Consider the following 20,102-nt stretch of genomic DNA (forward strand, 5'->3'; position numbering starts at 1 on the left):
TATATGTTTTCTTATATGAATACTTAATATTAGATAATTTTTGGATGAAAGATTATTATTATTTTTGCTTATGCAGTTACATATATATGACTGAAAATTTAATCAATTTTACTATATGTTTCAGTTATGTATGATCGAGCACAGATATATATAAAAAAAATTAAAGAATGTTAAATGAATTTGTTAAATTTGTTATTATATTAAAAATTGATAGATTGAAGTTTGTTTTTTGCAATACATGATACTTTTGTTTCAAATCCAAGCTTATTTGGAGAGATTTGAATGTTTAGATTCAATAAATTATTATTTTTTTTAAAATTCTACGTAACTAGGAAAACATAAGTCATATATTTACTCCTTAAAATCATACTTTAAAATAATTATGCAACAAAGCTATGTTATTATTTTAATAGAAAATTTATACGATTATACCCATCCTGTATTTAACATCTAATTAGAAATTGAACCACACAACTCTTTTCTCTAATCTATACTATCTGTATACATGTGTAACACTCCATACTATTTTTACTTACATTAATTCCGAGAACTCAGAGAAAGGTGAGAAAATTTACCATCGCCAGTGGTCTACGAGAAGGTCAATGACCCGTAGAGTGCTCTATGAGTCGTAGGAAAGGCTCGTAGAACCTCTTGACTCTTAGTCAAATTTCAGTGGTCAAGAACTACTTCTACGACTCCACCTTACGACCCGTCAACTTTCCTATGAGCCGTAGAGTTCCCTCGTAAACTCAGTGACACATTCCAATAGCTACTAGATAGTGCACTTAGGTTCAACGACCTTGTTTACGGCCCGTAAATCTTTGTACCAACCGTCAACGGGGGCGGAGACCTCAAGCCTCAAGATCCCAATCTAGTTCTATGATGGTCCTTTACGACCCGCCCTAGGGCCTAGTCGTAAAACCACGATCAAAACTTTGAAGGATTCCAACCAAGCCGCTTGACATATCATAAAGCATATATAAGGTAAAAAAAGTGCGGAAAATAACATAAGAAGGAGCTTAGATCATGAATCATAAAGAGTATGAGAATTCGACAACATAGACTCTAAACATTTGTCCAATAAAATGGCTCTACTACATAAAAATGGCGGGGGCTAAGACATGTCCCCAGCTCACCCTCAACATGAAAGAAATAAATGTCTTAAAAAGGATAGACAACTCATCACTAGTCCTCAATGGATAAGGACTCACCAAAAAACTTCGTCGAATAAGCCCTACTAGCCACGCGTGGAAACGTGATCCTCAACCCTTACATTATAAAATAATGTAGGCAACATTATGCGTTAGTACGTTTGAATATACTACAAACATATTAAGTATGAGGGTATGATATGTAACATAAATCATGAGATGCAATGATCAATTGAGTACATGATGGAGAAGATAAGTAAAGTCATGAGAAGACCATAATGATCAAAGCATTTGAAAGGTATAGTTGAAATCATGAAAGTACAATGTAAGTCATACATATATGGGATAGGAACCATAACCGACAACAAGACCATGCGATCTATAACATGGAATCCTGATGTCTCCCCAAACAACAGAAGAAATAGGAATCTACTTGCCAAGGTAGACTCTACCCCGCTAGGCGGATCATGTACATACGCTATATGTGGATCCACTAGCTAAGCCACGAATTCAACCTATGGCGGCACATAGTTTAAGAGACTTGAGGTTGCTACTAAGGCTTTTGGTAGGGCCCCCACCTCAAAGTCACTCGGTGTTAAGTCAAATCTCATAGAATACATAACATAGTAAACATACTTAGCATATATCATAACTTGTTCATAAAGTTCATATAATAGCTCATTTCACAACATAATTGTAATGTGAGTATTGGCCTTTCATTATTACAAATCATACTTGTATAATTCATATCATTAGGTCCTAGGTCACCACGTAGAGCCCTAAGTTACCTTTCTTCATACTTGCGTGAAATTCATAACTTGAATGTAATCATACTTCTTGATCATAATTCATACTTGAATTTAGAGTAAAACTCATAAACATAGTCAATTGGATGAAAACCATGATAATACCTTGAAATCATTCAGTTCATAATCATGCTTTCATAATATCATCATTGAAAATAGATTTATGCATTGGCAGTCATAATTCAACTTAAAATTATGTAATTCATGTAGTAACATACTTATAATGATCAACTATACTGATTCAAAATAAAATTTAAACAGTCCAATGCAATTCATCAAATTAGGGTTACAAACCTAATTGAAATTCATAAATTTTGAGTAGAAACCTTAGGACTCATGGGTGAAAGGGACCCATGGATCAATCCTTATATACCTTGCTTGAATTTGACCTTGGAATTTGAAAATGGAGACTTGTTCTTAAAGAAACCCTAGTCAAACTTGATGAAGAAGATGAACCCTTGAATGAGCCTTGAGAGAGAAGTCTTAAAGTTGATTGGAAATTAATGAGGGAAAAGAATAGGTTTGGGAGTATTTAGGATATTTTCGTAATGAATCTAGTCCCAAAATCGTCCACATATATTAATAAAAGAATAGGAAAATGATCGAATTACCCCTCATTAAACTGTAGCTGGGACTTACCACGGAGGATCCATCACAGTTCATGATTCTCATCAAGGCCCAAGGTGGTGTCCATGATGATTGACTTGGACTTGGATTTTGGGAGTCGCAGAGAAGAGTTTCAAAACTTCCTCCACTGAACCCTTCACGGTCTATGGAGTTCATTACAGGACCTGAAGAGTCGGTGTGGTGCAAGCCCTCTAGGAGTGACCACCACGAAGCTGTCCGTGAAGAGCTACATGGTCCATGGTGGCCAATCGTGGTCCTAGCCTTACGATCATGTTCTGAGGTCTCAGGGGAGGGGTCATCACGGCATGTGGTGCTCACCACATTTTGTTGTTCCCTGTCGTAGACCTCACCCTATAAGACTGAGCCTCAAGGTTGCCATCATAATGGCTCATCATGAGGCGTGGTGCATATCACGGCCCGTGATGGCCTTCGTGGTCATCACCTGGTGCAAAAATTGCAGGTTTTCTAAAAATTTCATGCTTTGAGCCTCGTTTTCTGACTTTCCAAATTATGGGGTCTTACACCCTAAGGTCTACGACCCATATAAGGGTAGTCGTAGACCCATAATATAATTTTTAGAATGCTAAGTTTTGGCACAAAGCTGCTACGGTCGGCCTTCTATGGTTCGTAGAAGACTCTACGGTCCGTAGAAGTGCCCGTAGCGACCCAGACCCAATTTGTAAGTGGGGGTATTTTTGTCTTTTTCACCCTTTTCAAACTAAAACCGGGTTGTTTTGGGACTAAAATTAACCCTTATCAGTAACCAACGAGGCTTTTCTCTTATTAACACTTAGAATCTTTTAAGAGCAAGAATTGAAGAGAATGAGAAGAGCTAGCGTTTAAGCATTTTAATTAAATTCTTCGAATTTCGCATAAATCATAAATCTTCTAGGTATGTAAGAATATATATATATATATATATATATATATATATATATATATATATATATATATATATATATAAATGTATTGTGATGATTCTCATATAGAGGATTTGAGGTTATAAGTGGGAAATTATTGAGTTTTTGAGTTTGGAGTTGACTTTGGTCACATTTGGAGTTCGAATGCTTTGATTGGATTTCGGATGACTCCTTTGAATTCGGGGGATGACTTTAGGACTAGGAGTGCTCTCGATTGAATTTTTAGAGGCGCCGAGCATGATTTGATATTTTTAGGCTTAAAGTTAGTTTCGTTGCTTCTTATCGGGTTCTTAGTCAAGGAGACCTCAAACTCGAATTACGATGGTTCCATTGAGTCCAGAACGTCCAAAATAGTATGGTAGCATATAAGGTTTGTGTGCATGGAATTCTAAATGAATTCCGAGGGTCGATTCAGAGACTTCTGCTTAAGTGTAATTGTTGTTTCTGGTGCATGATGAGTTGCCCTTCACGGATGCGACCCAATCATCACGATCGCGATGAAGGAGGTTCATGTGCTATGGGATTGTGAAGAGGGTTCTGCAATCGTGAAAAGTATTCAGTGGCAGGATCGTGATTGCGATGCCTTGGCTGTGATCGTGACAATCAATTAAATGAGTTGACTCGCTTCTTCTTTGCGACCACAAAGGGAAATGTTGCGATCACGATGAACGATGCCTGGGTAATCTCAAATATTCCATAAAGTTGGGAATGGACTCATTTTAACCATTGTTGGACCTTGAGAGCTCATGGGTGGCGACTTCAAAAGAGATTTTTGTCGAAAGTTATTTGGATAAGCCATTTTATCCTATATTATTCATAATCCATTGATTATAACTCGTTTTTAACATCAAAATCAGTGTTTTTAGATACTAAAATTAGGGTTTTTGTTGAAAAACTTAAATTTGATAAATTGATGATTATGAGTTGAATACAACTCTATTTTCAAAATGATTTTTGCCAATGAGTTCCAAATACTTCAAAGAATATTTTTATATAATAATTTTGAAATTTAGACCCCGTTTTTGGAATCAAATTTTTGAGTCGTTTCAACTATTTTCCCAAATTTTGTGTTTTTAGTGTCGTTGGACTCAGCTTTGATTGTGAATCATTATTTAATTAAATTTTATCTATTCAAAGCATTGACAAAAGGGAAAGGCTCAAGTTTTAGAGTAGTCGAGGTCGAGACTAAGGCAAGTGAAACTCCAAACCTTCGTAAGCTTTGTAGAACCTTGTATTTCTTGCTATGTGTATTGGGGAGTAATGGTAACTCGAGTTTTGGGGTTAATTGTGAATCATGAATACTCCTAAGGTCGACTATTCAGGTAATAAAAGGGAATTCATTCAAATGAAGTGCCGTGTTTGAAATGAATGAAATTATTGACTCGTTATGGGTAATACACTGTGATATTCTTGATATGACTTGTGTATTATACCGGACTTCATTATATTCTCATTGATTGCATGAACATATTAAATTGCATTGGGTTGGAATCTTATCATTGAAGTCCAATTGATGATTACGCCAATGGAAAATGGTTTCGGCTATGGTATAAGTGAAAGAGAAAAATAAAAAGAATTCGAGGGATATGTCACACGCCGTGGTTGATACTATATGACATTTGAGGGGCATGCCACACGCCGTGATTTTTACTATATAATACTCAAGGGATGTGCCACATGCATTAGTTGATACTAAAAGATACTCGAGGTTCATGCCACACATCGTGGTGGATGCATGGACAAACATACATCATCTCATTGAGAATTTACTGCATTGTATTGTATCTGTTTGATTATATGAGGACTTGCCCATACTTTTGTGTAGTTATGACTAATATACATGTGATACTATTGATACCTATCTGGCCTATCTGAATTGTTGAGATCCACTTTGACTTATGTGCTAAATGAGTTATAAACTATTATGTTGGGTTGTTCTGCTTGTGTGTTGTAGTTATGGAGGTTCGAATGGCATTTTGGGAGTACTTGTGTCACGATCTAATTTCTCAAGTCATGATGATACCTATTATTAACCCACCAATAAGTAAAACTAACCCAAAGTCCGAAACCATAGACAACAGACCATCACAAATGAAAGGAAAGAAGCAAATAATAACAATAATAAGAAAAAGAAAAGAAGAATAAAAATAATACAATAAGATAACCCCCAAGACCTGGTATTAATCGGTAGTCGAGCTACTAAACCATTCAAGGAAGTAAAATGTTTATACAAATACCATAATAGTAATAGTAATATATACTATCTCCAAATACAAATAAAGACTAGTCTAAGCCAAAAATAGAACGAGATAGACAACTCTAAACACCAAGAGTTCACCCAAGTAACCAAAATCCAAAAACTGCTCCGCACGATAGCCAAATCAGCAAAGAAAGCCCGCACTATTATCAGCAGGGTGCAGAAGTGTAGTATGAGAACAAACAAGTGACACTCAGTAGGCATCAACCAACTGAGCTCCAAGATAATGTAAGTATAAAGAACATTTAAGCAAGGAGTATATATCACAAGTAACTAACAAGATTAATACGGAAGCCTGCAATAAGAAACGTCAGATACAAGGAAGGGAGAAGATAGGAAACAAATAAGGAACCAAAGGACGTACCTGGTGGCGCCAGCCCAAAACCTAAACATGACCACACACTATGAAGAAAGACAACTAAGTTACAACCTACTAATAGAAGTAAATATATATATATATATATATATATATATATATATATATATCACATAAAGGCCCAAAGGACCGCATAAACTAAATCCCTGCACAAAAGGTTAGATAAATAAGAACAAGAGAAGTAACTACCTTCAAACAAAAGACCACCCTTTATACCACCACAAGTTCACAAATATCCAGACAATACCTCCAGGGTCCCTGTGTGCCCAGGCGGTTCACTTACAAACAAGTAAACCCATATAACATCCCATACTACCGACATGTGCAAATAACTATGCTGGTGATAGGTGATGCATATATGAATGAGAGTTATGCAATAAAACTAGTAGTAATATTAGTGCCAAGTGCCTCATACCAACATATATACACATACTTCCAGTCCCGGCCAAGAAGTAGGACCTATGCACCTCTCTATGATCACTATAGGGGGCTCGTGAACGCTCTTATATACCTTCCCAGTCCCAATCCAAGTCTTATATCAATATAGATATGTATCAATCTATGTGTCCGGTCATCTCAAATCCACTCCATCTCGGTGATTGAAGATAAAAAGTCAAATCAGTATAGAAATAGTCGGGAACTTTCTCCGAACAAACCAAAATCATAAAATGAGCACATCCTCTATGACTCGAACCAATATCATAAACTGAGTGCATCCTCTATGCCTCCAGTCCACTGAAAATAGTATTAATAAAGGTAGTATGATCCTCATTCAAAAATCAATGTTAAATAGTTAGGGTTTCAACCCAACTTTCTCAAATCAATGCCAAGAACTAATGCATGCATCGGGGTCGACTACATCCGTGTGAAAACAAAAGTCCAATGTAATATATGCCATCACCAGCATCTAAACAACACACACAATCACATATAATAATGACACCATAAGCCCCTTACTATCTAGAGAATAGAATCAGGACTAGCACATGCAACCGACCTCTAAACAAGGCCTAGTGCTCAAATTTACTCCTCCAACTCAACAATAAGGCCCAATAGAAATTTCATTCCTAATTGGGTAACAAGGAGAAGGTTATGAGAAAACAAGTGCTCAGCTAGTTAATCAATAGCTCCCGATACAACCAAAGTACAACCTTGAAAGTGCAACCACAACTAGCCCCGCCAAATAGCAACTAGAAAGTATAGAGGATTCTAGATCTAGATCTAGGAATGGGGACCAACAGTAATTTGTAATCCTAACTGGGTGAAAACCACTACACCAAGGCTCAAAAAATAGGTGCTATAATAGCAAAGGACACTAAGTCTCGGAAATCCCTGCCAACAACGGCTACATCAACTAAGGATCAACTAAACTCAATTCTAAGGCATAATTCTTCCAACCACCATAAACATAGAACAAGCCACCTAAAATAGTCTAATCAAAGCCAAACTAAGGCATAATCATTAATTTTACCACTAGACTAGAAGTCTCATAAAGGCAACCTAGCCTAAGGCTCAAACCGCGAAAAGGAAATAATAAACTAGGAATCGAGCAAGCACTTTGAATTAAGTTGATCCTAGAAGATTAATCTCATAAATCACTTAGATCCTGTTACATACAATCCAAACCACAAACAGTTTATACAATACACTACCTCATAAAGCTCAATCAAAGGAAATAAGACCATAGGCTACCTCAAAACCGAGCACGCTCTCTCCAAGTCCATATTACGGTAAATTTCCACTTAAAATCACCTCCAAATGCCTCCACTCTATCAATATATCGATCACCTCTTTAATATGGATGTTTTGACACCAAAATTGTATTTTTTTAAATATTAACCCAAAATTAGGTCAAAAATGGAATTATGGGACCCCTGATGGGAATTCCAAAATCGACTCCGTGAAATGATTCTAAATGAATTATTGAGATTGTATCCTAAAATGGGTTACAAATTGATGCTCAAAATGAGATAAAATAGCCCATCAAATAATTTCACCATTAAAGCTTTAACGCTAAGATAGGGAAGCCCCTTTGGGGTAGACTTTACCTTAAACCGCAGCCTTTTACACTCCCGCAAACATACTAACACGTACCCACGACTCCCATGAACCCAATGCACTTGGAATCCTAAAATAGAGGTGTATAGCTCTCAAAATCGCAATTTGAAGTTGAGGGAAAAGTCTGAAACTCGAGTCTTAAAATGACTCTCAAGTATTGTAAAAGCAAACCTGAGGTCTCTTAAGCAAGCCTCACCAAAAGGTAGGACTCGCTAAAGCGAGACCCATGATATTAAAATAATAGGTCACTTAAGCAACAATCGCCTAGGGCCAGTCGTCACTTAAGCAACAGCCGCCCAGAGCTAGCCAGCGCTTTAGCGATGCCTTGGTCGCATTAGCAACCAAGGGCAGCTTTAGAGACGACACAAGACTCTTACGACCCAATCCTAGGGCCTAGATGTGACATGGCAAATGAGGAATCCGAAAATACCTCATCCAAGCCTCTTAGCATTGATTTAGCCTTTTATAGTAATGACAATTAAATGACAAGCGGAAAAAAGGGGAAAGAGGGACTATGGGAAATCATCATATCAAATATAAATAGTCAAGATTTGTCTTACATTTGTCCAATAATACCTCTAGTCTTAGTCTTGGCGGGGGCTAAGACATATCCCTAGCTCACCCTCAAATAAAGTGACAATAAATTACCATAGTAGATATCTAAAGTTCTTCAACATAGCATAAACTAGAAAGGAAAAGGAATATTATTCCCGAAATATGAGAACTCTTCTAAAAGAAACCTTCAAGCAATCCTAACTAGACACATAGAGGAGAACGAGGAGGAGTACCGATCCCTACATGGTGATATCATGTAGGCAAAAGAGTATGCATTAGTACTTTGAATGTACTAAGTATGTGAGCAATCCAATGCATGTCATCATAATGTGCAATTGATCAAGTTAGAAAACATACTAAGTAAATCATAAATCATGATAGTAATTCATAAAAAACCTCAATGAAATTTGGAAGCAATAATGGAGTCACGTGAAAATATAAACACTATAGTGATAATCATAAGCTTATGTAAGAAGTCATTTGCCTTAAAGAATGCCATGATACGATAAGGTGATACAATGGGCCATTTTAAAACCATGAAGTCATGTGAAATACTATTTGAAACCATGAGACTTGGCCAATGCAATATAGGAACCATTATGAATCATAAGAGAACTTAAACACTACAATAGAAATCATGAGTTATTATGGAAAACATATACTTTGAAAATACCATGAATTGTTATGAAGTATACCATAAATCCTTCTGGAGAAACCTTTAACCTTGTGAGAGCACATACTTTACCTTATGAGAGATACCGCTATAGTAACAAATATCTTAAACATTTATTGAGAGAAATTTTACCTTTTTGTGAGAGCAACCGTTAACCGAAATAAATCATATGAGCTATAACATGGAGTCCCAATATTATCCTACATCGGAGGAAAGGTGGAGACTACTTGCCAAGATAAACTCCTATATGCCAAAGTGGATCCACTAATCGGTTGTGTGAACCAAGTACTCTCTCCTAGTTTTTAGACTCGGGTACTTACATCCAAACCTTTATATTTTGGGTACTCACCTCTTAGATATTTGGGTATTCGCCACTAAGTGGATCCACTAATCGGTTGTGTGAACCAGGTACTCTCTCCTAGTTTTTAGACTCGGATACTCACATCCAAACCTTTATATTTTGGGTGCTCACCTCTTAGATATTTAGGTATTCGCCACTAACCTCTTTGTATATATGGTGGCACGTAGTTCTGGGATATGGGTATTCGCCTCTAGTCCAACTCGGTGCTAGGTAAGCTCTCACCAGAATAGACAAATCATAAAACATAAAGTCAACATCATATGGGAGAGGCCATATCAACTACCCATCCACCATTTATAAAAATATAATCATAGAATAGCTCTTTAATCATTAATTAGGTGAGAGGTCCTCCACCAACATTTTTACTTAACTTGAATTTCATCATTCTTTCATTTCATAAGACTCTCTTTTTGATCATAGATATTGCTTTCATAAACATTCATTTGGAGTCAAAAACTTTCAAGTCAAACTTCATTGAAAACATAATAGATCTAGGTGAGTTCTATTCAATTCATCTTTCAAACATGCTTTTCAAAAGAACTATGCATGCGCATTATCAATTGAGTTAATTCAAAACATACTTAAAATAGCCCGCCATTCATTTCAAAGATCCATAATTGCTTGAGATAGAAATTACTTGAAATTTAATAATTTATGCAATTGAGTAGTAATATAAGCTTACTTGAACATAATATCAAATAATTTGAACCATAATCTAGCAATTTGAGAAGGATTGACAATACCAATTTGAAAATTTATAAACCCTAGATAGGAAATTATTGAAAATTTATAAACCCAAGATAGGAAATTAAGGCATTCATAAGTGGAAATTATTTTCATGCAATTTGAGTCAATAACCACAATTTCAATCATGCTAGTACGAAGAAATTATAAGTACCCATAAAGAATCAATGCTTGAATTCTAAGGAATTAGTTGGAAAGGGTTTTGGGCTCCACGGGTGGAAGAACCCATGGATGAAGAACCCACATACCTTAGAGTAAAACTTGAAGAAATCTTGATGTTTGGTCTTCAATATGGAGCCTTGAATCCCTTGAGTTATAGAGAAATTTTGTAGGGAATGATTTGGAAGAGAGGGGGATGACATTTAGGGTTTTGTGTAGGCAAAAGAGTGGAAACTGACCCCAAAATACGTCCAAATCCATATATATATGTTCAGGAAATTATCCAAGTTGCCCTTACTTGAAACTGAAAATTTTGCTAAATTTGAACTAACTGGGAACAGTTCCACGATGCGGAGGTTTTTACCCACAGTTTATTTTTTTCTGAAATTAAAATTTGAACCAAGATTAACCAAGTCCGCGACGCAGACTTGGCGAGTACCTTTGTAGTTAAAAGGACATAACATTTTACTCCAAACTCCAAATATTGCAATTTTAGTGGTGTTGGAAAAAAGACTCAAAAATCCTTAATTTGATAGGTAATGGGCTACCTAACGCTTTATATGCTAAGAGATATAGTTGTTTGAAGTTGACCCATATACAGACTCATACAAAGACTTAGCCGATATAAATTCTTTTGACTCGGCTTGGTGTTAAAGATCCCTTATGACCCTACACCACAACTAATACTCTTTAAATACTTAGTAATCGATCCTAACTCATATATTCAATTTGAATTCATCGAGTTTGACTAAAAGTCCTCTAAAGACATTTCCCCTTATTTCACCTTATAGTAGCACCTTCTAGCCTTTATAACACACAGGACCTTACACAAACTCAGCTATACTAGTTGAGTTTTCGAAAACTCCAAGCCTCTGATGGGGTGCTCGAGATTCGGTAGGAATCCCGTGCGCGCAAACGAACTATGCTACCCCACCAAATTCGACATTCTAGACTCAATCACACATTCCAAATTTTCATTCGAGGTCATCTCGATAAAAAATGGATCCCACACCCATGCACCTTTTTTACCACTTCTACAAGAAGGCTCGAAATGAAACCAAAATCCTCGAGAACTGCACAAAAGGTTGTTTTAGACCAAACTCAACTTTTTAAAGCTAAACACACTAATAAATTTTTTATCTGAGTGTATTTACCAAGAATATTGACCAAAGTCAACCTTAGGCTAAACTTCAAAAACTAAAGAGCTAAATAACCCCAAACTCACACTAATTGCCTTGATACTCATGCCTATCATGCTACTAGCTTAATTTGGCCATTTCGAAGCTGATGGAAACATTAGAATTTCGTTTTGAGGTCATTTACCTGAAGTGATGACCAGGGTCAACTTTTCAAGTTATAAAAGCTCCAAAATGGGCCTAAAACCTAAATGAATGACCAGGCGACCAAACAGTCAGTACCAATAAGATATAAATGGCTTGGGGGTGCTACAAAAAGGCTTTAAACACTGAAAAAATCAAAAAAGATGAGAATGTCCTTGAGGGTCATTACAACTTATTTCTATTTAACTTTACCTGTGTTTAGTGTTTTGCTTACTAGGTACTATGTTGTTTGGTACTCGCTTTTTTCTATCTACACTTGTGTAGGTTCCAAATCCGGGAAGTAATATAGTTTTATTTTCTTCATCTAAGGCATTTTGAGGGGACTTAAGAGGTAGCTATTCGACGCTGGCGATCTCTCTTGTCTCTTTTATTATGCTTTGTTCTATTTGAGAAACAAAGACATCAAGACTTATATTTATCTTTCATTTTCATTTTATTAGAGGCTTGTACATGTTACAACCAGTCTTGGAGGTATATTTATCTATTTAAAATTTCTTCTGCATTATATTTTCCATTAACTTATCTGGTTGAAAAGAGTAAGTGTCATCACACCTAGAATCGTGTCGTGACAAATTCCTTCCTTGTATTGAGTATACTCTAACTCATCCTAGCAAGCAATTCTTCCTCTATCTTCTATCATGAAAGCTAAATGATACATACTACTATTTAGTCACAACCAAAGAGACTTGACTTATCACCTCATTACTTACCTCATAGATGCATAACTCTAGTTACAAGCCTCAATCAACCATCGTTCTCACTTTCTATGGGTTCTACTTCTCTTACCCCATCTTTCTAGCTCTAGGGCTATTCTACTACTTATAACTCATAATGCCTTAATCACACTGCCTCTCAGGTGAAAACACTAAGCATTTAGAGAAATAGCTTCCCTTTAAAGGATAACATCTTAAGCAAGGTTTAGAGAAGAGAGTCTGAGAGAAAATCTTACTTTGGCTCAGATGCATGATTCATATGAATAAGAGTGCATTCTTTTGAATCAAAAGACTTAAGCACACTAATTGTCTCATCTCAAGCCTTGTGCAATCTCTTTACTTTCTGAAGACTTTATCTAAGAGTAACTCATCAATAAGGATTTGAGCTTTAGTTATTCAATAACCTTGAGTTTGAGGGGTAGTCGATTGGATTTGAGAAATGCATGAATCTGAATAAGTTTATGGAAAAATTCTATTGCACGATCTAGAGTATGAAATAATGAGAAAAATATCCTAAATGCCTTGTAGCCTCCTGATTATAAGTGTGGTGTACGACACATCCATAAGAAAGATTTTACTAGATACGACTTCATAGACAGCCTAGGACACTTGAACTCTGTGCTCTAATATCAAGTTGGTAACGCCCCGAGTCTATACCCTGAATGTGCCTAGCACTTGGAAGCTATTGTTGGTCTCAAGCAAACCCTTGACCCAGCTGGCTACTAAACTGAAGACTAAACATACATGTAGAAGCTTCATAAAGTGAACCTTTAAAACATTAAAGTAAAAGCTTGAATCAATCTGAACATAACTGCTAATAATAATAATAATAATAATACTAGTAGTAGTACAACAACAACAACAACAACAACAACAACAACAACAACAACAACAACAACAACAACAACAACAACAACAACAACAACAACAACAACAACAACAACAACAACAACAACAACAACAACAACAACAACAACAATAATAATAATAATAATAATAATAATAATAAATTATTTAAAACTTCTGAGTACACAAGATTAAACTGACTCACTAACTTTGTCTATCTGTGAAGCCTTTGCTAATCTGAGATAGGTGCAATTAATTAACTAAACTGGAGCCCTCCAAAAGCGAGGAGGTCTCACCAACTACTAATGGAAAGAGATCATACTGAAGTGTCTACGACCGTGAGTACCTGAATTCGCATCATAAAATGATGTAACATCAAATGCCGTCAGTACATGGAATTACCGCATGTATAAAGCTGAATGAAATAATAACTGAACTAAATACTCATGCTGAAAGAAATACTGAAATAACTTGCTAGAAATGTAAAACAATGCAAGTGTAATGAAAACCTCAAAGCTTTACAACTGAAATAAGGCAATAAATGCAACTCTTTAAAAATAATAATAACTTCACTTTTCTTTGGGGAGTTTATCTAACTTACAACCATCTCTATGAGTCTCACAATGATTCAACGTACTGCTCACACCCCCAGAGCCTTCCATTATCTTACAAGAATAAGAGATGCAAACTCATCTCATGGTTCATTATAAATAGCCCGTGAGGCTGGTGAGGAATCACCCGTATTAATGGCACAATCCTATTCTACGCTGGTTACGTAGTTTATGGAATTTGAGTTATCCTAACTCTTACCTAAATTTGTGTTCAATACTACTCCCAAAATATGCAATAATATTCATACTCATAAAAATCTCTGGGTTGAGTTAATACTCAAAATACTTCTCTGAAGTCACTATGGAGTTTACTTTAACTGACTGGAAACTCTTTCTCAAAATCATTATGCTTTCTTTAAAATAGACATATTTTTCTCAATACAAATAATGCATTTGAAACCACTCAAGTTCCCTTTAAACTCATTCTCAATAACAAGGCATATCATTTTAACTCACTTTAACTATGAAAATAAGGCATAATGAATAGTAGTGTAAAACATTTTATCTTACTCGAAATATGAAAATCATGCATAATGAATATTGGCTAAAATACTTTAGCTTACTCAAACTTTGAAAATCATGCATAATGAATAGTAATGCAAAACCTTATTTATGTATATGGGACACTTATGTTCCCTAAAACTCTTCTTTTACTTATTATTTTGAAATACTTTTACTTTAACTAAAAACAATGCATAATGTATAGCAATGGAAGACCTTTAACAGCTGAAATAGGGTTCATGCAAAAAATAAGCATGAACAACATTCAATAACTAGAATCATATAAGGAATCATAAACTCAATGATAGAGAATCGGTTTCAATAACAAGGTATCATAGAAACTCGAATTTCAATAAATAGATTGGGTTAAAACACCTAGGATAGACTCTTACTAACCGAATTTAGATGTACGGCATGATGATGAACTCAGTACAACATAATGAATAGCCTTAAATACTTGGAAGAACTAGATTCTTGAAGAACTTTGAAAAAGATGCTCGTAGCCCTAACTTTTTCTCCTTTTGAATCGTCCTCTAAGATTTGGAAGTGATTACGAGGGTAAATAGAAGGAATAATCCTGATAAAGTCCTTAAGAAGGTGTAAAACCATAGGAGTTTAGGCTTAGAAGGTTCGGGAAAATATGAAAATAACTCTCTTTAAAAACTGGCAAAGGCCATCTACTGGACCATCTACAGTCCGTAGAAACTTCTACAGGCTATAAAAGCCTCTCTTGGAAAGCTTGGCTGAGGTTTCTGAACATAGATCTACTAACCCATTCTATGGATTATAGAACCTTATACGGTCTATACTGAGGGATCGTGGAAATTTTACAAAAATTGGGGCTTCAAGACTTCGATCTATGGATTGATTTATAGAAAGGACTATGACTCGTAGATCGGACCTGTTCCTTCTACCTGAAAAAGTGTGTTTCTAATCTTCTTCTACAAACACCCACTATGGTCTGTGGTTCATTCCACCAGCCGTGGGTAGCGTTTGTAGAGAGGATACTAGGATGGAATTGCCCTAAGTTAGGAGCTGACCTGCGAGTATCATCTATGACCTGTAGATCCATCTACGGTACGTAGATTCCACTCGTGAATCTCATTTTCTATAAAATTTCAGACTCTCAAATTTTACATTCACGGTCTGACTTGGATTAAAGTTGTTGGGGTGTGATAATATCTCTTTCTTGGGATATTCATCCTCGAATAATGGTCAGGCTGAACTAGAAGGGATAGGAGTTACTCTTACCATTCTTCTTACTTCTGAACTTGTCTACTAACATAGTTAGGACTGGTTCATACTAAGAGTTTGGAATTGTCCATAGCATATAAGGCACGAATGATATGGGATTAAACATAAGTCGCACTCTATCTGAAACTATTCAACATGAAACATAGGTGCCTTAGGCACATAGTAAGGATAGGACTACAGTGCTTTGAGCTATATGGCGGATAGATTTTAAGTCTAATAACACTTCTCGACTACTTTCGACATACAACACTTCATCAACTACAACTTATAGCTCCCACAAGGGTATATTATTTTTTATTGACCCTTGAGGGGGTCAGGGGTTGAGAACACCTCGAGTCCTTAACATAACTAAACAAAAGCAAAAGTATAAGGAGGGGGACATAAACCTTACCTATGATCCTATGATGGTTCACAGTCACTCATCCTACTAAGAAAGACCAACTCATTCCTAATACCAGAAAAAGAAAAGCCTAGAATGTAAGCACTTAAGATAAATACAAAGAATCTAGGAATGCATAAACAAGGGAGACTCTCCCCTTATATTATAAGAAAAGAAATAATATACTAATCCTATTCAAAGGATCCATAACTTAATAACGTATAGCTAAATTGAAAAGGTTGAAGGAAACAAAAGGGGTATAGAAGGGATATACACTGGACATAAATATAATGAAACTCAAGGTGGTTTTTTAACCCTCTTTATTTTTTTTCTCTTGAAGTTGGTCATTCCCATTTTATCTGGCAAGTAACTTCCTCTAGCTGTTGCAGGTAGTTGATAATGAGTGTAGTAGTGTTGAGGGATGTCAAACTTATGGCTCCACTTGGCCAAGTAGTCTGTAGTACCATTAGCTTCTTTATATGTTTGTTGGCATTAAAAAAATATAAGTTAATCGGCAAGGTCTTGAAGCTCTTTGAAATACTGTTGAATCCTCCAAGGTGGTTTTAGTAAGGCTGATCCATTTAGTGAGTAGTTCAGAGTCAACTTCCAAAATAATCTTTCTGTAACCATGCTTAACAAACCAGTGAATTCCATGAATTGCTGTTTGAAGTTCTGCTTGGTTGTTGGTCCCAATACCTAATGGAATAGTGAAAGCATAGATCTTATCCCCTTAGAAGTCTCTTAAAATCCTCCACCACCTATCTTTCCTGGGTTATTCAAAGTACTTCCATCTGTATTTAGTTTGTAGATGCTGTTAGGAGGAAATCTCTAGCTAACTGTAGTGATTTTCATTTCTTGTGTGCACCTTTCAACCATAATGATGAGATTCTTCTAGTTACTTGGCCAAATCTGATAGGAGAAGGCTGTGATGAGAATGTGAGTAATATCTTTGAATATCATGAATTTAACTCTTGATATATTGGATTTCTTCCCATCCTATTTTACTAAACATTTATTTTTCCAAAGATTCTAATAAATGATGATAGGTAGTGATTGACTTATTAGTTTATGAACTTCATTTTTGGCTTTCCTAGACCATCATTCTAGAAGTACATTCTTCAGAGGAATGTGACTATGTACGATCCCAAAAAACTCTAAAAAACCCTCTAGATACGGATAGAAAAATGACTTGTAACAAATATATGCTCTATGTTGTTCCAACCAGGTTTGATGCAGCAAGAACACAGTGATGGTTCTATTCCAAAATTAATGGTCTTGTCATTAGTAGGTTAGTTTCCCTCTCAAGGGCCTCCATAACGGGAAATAAATCTTGAAAAGAATATACTTGTGCCAATTGTAAGTGTTGATAGAAGTCTTGTTCCTTTTTTTCGCTAAAATTCCAAGTTGAAGAACAAATAAACATACCCTTTTTGTTCAACTTCCAAACAAGTACATCAGTTATTCCTTCTTGATATTGGAATCTAGTTTTTAAGATCTGAGGGACAAGAAGGGGAGGGGTGCATGTTGCCTCACAAGAGCCTCATTCTAGTGCCCATTTATGAGAAATTGAGCCACCTGGATGTTGTTGATTCTGACACCATTGTAATAGTAATTAGCTAGGTCCCCAACCCCTAACCAATCTTCCCACGAAAAGTGGAAGCTCCCTGAATGAATCCTCAAGCTGATCTGATCCTCCATAATGTGCTTATTTTTCATTATATATTTCCACATGAGTGATTGGCTAGTATCCCACTTTTTAGCCAGATTTGACCTTTGGCAATATTTAACTTTTAGGAATTGTCCCCACAGAGAAGTTTTGGTCCTAAACATCCACCATTGCTTATGTTGTAGGGGAATATAAATATCAGTCAACTGCCTTACCCCTATACCACCTTCCTCATAGGGGAACTAAGAGTTTCCCAAGAAGCCTAATGATATTTCTTTCTTTCCTTATCCCCTCCCTCTCAGAATAAATCAACACTTATACTCTTGATATACTTGATGGTAGTCTTGGGAGGAGATGTTGCTGAGAATATGTGAATAGGAATAGATTGTAGGATATGTTTAACTAAGGTAGTTTTACCTTCAAAACATAAGACCTTGGATTTCCAATTGCTGATCTTATTCACCATTTTAGCAACCAGATCAGAGTAATAAATAATCCTTTGACTACCTATATATAGAGGATATCCAAGATAAGTAATAGGGCTCTTTTTTTGAGTAAATCCAATAACTTCTCTAATCAATGCAGTGATCTCACATGGAGTTTTAGTTATAACCATGAAGTAACTTTTTTCTTTATTTACTAGCTGATCATAGACATCTTCATAGGTTGTGTTACATTCGGTAAAATTATTAAAATACCCCTAGACTAAAGAACGCCCGCACAACGCATCTTTTTCAGCCAATCCAAGGCCAGAATATCGATTAGAGGAAACATCATATGGAAAAGTGGTCTGAGTTAAATTTTAGACCAACCAAATTAAAAGATAATTTTTCAGAGCAAAACTAAAATTCTAGAGGAGTACGCGACCAGTCCGCGTTGTAGACTTGGTCCAAGATAGTTTAATTTTCACCGTCAAAGATTTTCGAAAAAAAAGAACTATGAGGGAACAAGTCCGCATCGCACACTTGTTCCCCCAAAGGCCAAAATTTTCTTCCTATTTTTATCTTTAAGAAGGGGCATTCCAGTCTTTTATTCACCCCTCCTATACTTAACCATAACTAATATAGGCCATTTTCTACTTTATAAGGGTTTCTAAATTCATTCCTTAGAATTTTAACATATTAAAGCAAAAAAAAAAACAGGTCTAATGAGAAGAGAAAGGGCTAGGGTTCAAAGATTTCAAGCTAGAATCTTGTTAGTTTGATTGTCCAATCTTCATCACTAGTATGTAAGGCTAAACTAAAGCATGGACCTTGTTCTTCTATGTGCCCCGTGATGATTTGTGAATGAATTAAGTTTTCATGATTGTATTTTTTGAGAATTTCCTTAAATTTAACATATTTTACATAATATTGTGTAATTGATGTTTTCTACGAACTTATTTCTTGATCAAATATTTTAAGCTACCTATTTGATAAACCCTAATAGTATTTTGACTAATATTGGATGTATACACCTAAGAATTAAGTCTAGAGCCTTGAACTTGTGAATGCGTGATTATGATTGGGATGTAAGCATAATGATAGTCTTGATGAAACTTGATAGTCCTTTAGATTATCATAATTGAACCCAAATAAATGGTGTCAACTGAATATTGTCATAAATGATTGTCAAAAACTACTCTTAAATAAATGATTAGGAATGATTGGATAATTGATTGGTTTGAAAGGATTGATTGGAGAGAATTGATTAACTGATAAGAGTCCAGGTGAGACTTATTGATTGATTTGATTGGGATTGATTGTATTATGAGCATTGAGTCTTAGGAGTAGTATTAAGCACCGAATTGGGTAAGAGTATTGTCACTTCTCGAATTCCATGAACTACGTAGCCAGCATAGAATGGAGGGTCAAACCTCTTAAGTCCTAAAATGATAGACTTTGAAAGATTGTGGATCCAGTGAGAGTGATTCATCCCTTACCCTAGCAAAGTATTGGATAAGTGTAGCAATGACACCACTTCATTGTATATCACCGGCTCATAAGTGATAATTTTCGATTAGAGAAACTCCCAATTAGGATATGATTTTGCCTGATAGGATTGTTTGATCCTCATTGTGGGTGATTGGGTCGATTTTGAAAGTTTCTCCATATTATAAATTTGTA

The sequence above is a fragment of the Solanum dulcamara genome, chromosome 3 (assembly GCF_947179165.1).
Source record: "Solanum dulcamara chromosome 3, daSolDulc1.2, whole genome shotgun sequence".
Taxonomy (NCBI): domain Eukaryota; kingdom Viridiplantae; phylum Streptophyta; class Magnoliopsida; order Solanales; family Solanaceae; genus Solanum; species Solanum dulcamara.